Source organism: Malaclemys terrapin, chromosome 3 (assembly GCF_027887155.1).
Source record: "Malaclemys terrapin pileata isolate rMalTer1 chromosome 3, rMalTer1.hap1, whole genome shotgun sequence".
In the NCBI taxonomy this organism is placed as follows: Eukaryota; Metazoa; Chordata; order Testudines; family Emydidae; genus Malaclemys; species Malaclemys terrapin.
Window position 1 is genome coordinate 208,353,679 of NC_071507.1, and position 2,304 is coordinate 208,355,982.

A 2,304-nucleotide genomic window follows, 5' to 3' on the forward strand; every position below is an offset into this window, starting at 1 on the left:
AAAGCAAAGTGCCCTCTACCAATCAGGAGGGGTTTTGCTCACGTAGGCCTGCCCCGAGAGGAGATTTGACCAATATGGGGGAGTTCCAGGGCGGGGTGACCAATCCAGAAGGGGTTCATGTGACCCCTCTAAGAACTCCTCCCACCTCCCTCTACCAATCAAGAGGGGTTTCAGCCACATAGGACTGCCCCGAGAGCAGATTTGACTGATTGGGGATGTCCCAGGGCAGGGAGACCCGTCCGGAAGTGGATAATGTGACCTCTCTAAGCAGGGCCGGCTCTGGCTTTTTTGCCACCCTAGGCAAAAAGCCACCCGCTGCCCCCCTCACCACCACCAGCGCGGCAGAGGAGGGCGCCGAGCAATCCCCAACCGGCCGGAGCGCCGGGGAGAGGTCGGGGAGCCCAGCCGGGGCTCTCCACTCTCCCTGGCGGCCAGAGCGCCGGGAGCAGGCTGGGGCTCTCCGCTTTCCCCGGCGGCCAGAGCGTCTGGGGGAAGGCAGAGATCCCCCGGCGGACAGAGCGCTGGGAGGAGGGCGGAGAGCCCCCGGTGGGCAGAGCACAGGGAGGAGTGCGGAGAGCCCTCCCGGCGGGCAGAGCTCCGGTAGGAGGGAGGAGAGCCCCTGGCGGCCAGAGTGCCGGGAAGAGGACGGAGAGCCCCCGGCGGCCAGAGCGCTGGGAGGAGGGCGGAGAGCCCAGCCGGGGCTTTCCACTGTCCCCGGCGGCCAGAGCGCTGGGAGGAGGGCGGAGAGCCCAGCCGGGGCTTTCCACTGTCCCCGGCGGCCAGAGTGCCGGGAGGAGGGCAGAGAGCCCGACTGGGGCTCTCCGCTCTCCCCGGCGGCCAGAGCGTCTGGGGGAAGGCGGAGAGCCCCCGGCGGCCAGAGCGCTGGGAGGAGGGCGGAGAGCCCAGCCTGGGCTCTCCACTCTCCCCGGCGGCCAGAGCGTCTGGAGGAAGGCGGAGAGCCCCCGGCGGCCAGAGCCCTGGGAGGAGGGCGGAGAGCCCAGCCGGGGCTTTCCACTGTCCCCGGCGGCCAGAGTGCCGGGAGGAGGGCGGAGGGCCCCCGGTGGCCAGAGCGCCGGGAGCAGGGCGGAGAGCCCGGCTGGGGCTCTCCACTCTCCCTGGCGGCCAGAGCGTCTGGGGGAAGGCAGAGAGCCCCCGGCGGCCAGAGCGCTGGGAGGAGGGCGGAGAGCCCTCCCGGCGGGCAGAGCGCCGGTAGGAGGGAGGAGAGCCCCCGGCGGCCAGAGTGCCGGTAGGAGGGCGGAGAGCCCGGCTGGTGCTCTCCGCTCTCCCCGGCGGCCAAAGCGTCTGGGGGAAGGCGGAGAGCCCCAGGCGGCCAGAGCGCTGGGAGGAGGGCGGAGAGCCCAGCTGGGGCTTTCCACTGTCCCCGGCGGCCAGAGTGCCGGGAGGAGGGTGGAGAGCCCGGCTGGGGCTCTCCACTCTCCCCGGTGGCCAGAGCGCCGGGAGGAGGGCGGAGAGCCGACCGGGGCTCTCTGCTCTCCCCGGTGGCCAGAGCGCCGGGAGGAGGGAGGAGAGCCCCTGGTGGGCAGAGCGCCGGGAGGAGGGCGGAGAGCCCTCCCGGCGGCCAGAGCTCCGGGAGGAGGGCGGAGAGCCCTCGGCGGCCAGAGCGCCCGGAGGAGGGCGGAGAGCCCCCGGCGGCCAGAGCACCGGGAGGAGGGCGGAGAGCCCGGCCGAGGCTCTCTGCTCTCCCCGGCGGCCGAAGCGCCGCAGGGAGGGCGGCGAGCCCAGTCGTGGCCCCGCTCTCGGGCCAGAGCTCCCTGCCGCGCCGCCCCCCTCCAGGCGCCGCCCCAAGCACATGCTTGGTGGGCTGGTGCCTGGAGCCGGCCATGTCTCTAAGAACTCCTCCCACCGCCCTCTATCAATCGCAATGGGTTTTGGTCGTATAGGACTGCCCCGAGAGCAGATCTGACCAATCGGGGGAGTTCCAGGGCGGGGTGACCTGCCCAGAAGAGGGTCGTGTGACCCCTTTAAAAACTCCTCCCAGCGCCCTCTGCCAATCAGAGTGCAGCACCATCACCCCATAAGTCCCAGCACCGGGGCAGAAGAGGCCATCTTTTACCAAGAACGCGTGCTTTAGGAATCGTGGAAACGTGGTCTCCTTCACCACTCCCGTGAGAACTTCGGACTTTGTTCTAGCCCCGAGGGCCTTTGACCATCCGCGGAGAAAGCGCTACATCAGTGACAGTTCCAAGGAGGAGGAGGGAGCGACCGAGGGGAGCCCTTTGGCCCAGCCGTTGATGGATACGCCAGAACCCGAACCCAACTGCGTGTGAGACACCCTGATGAGTG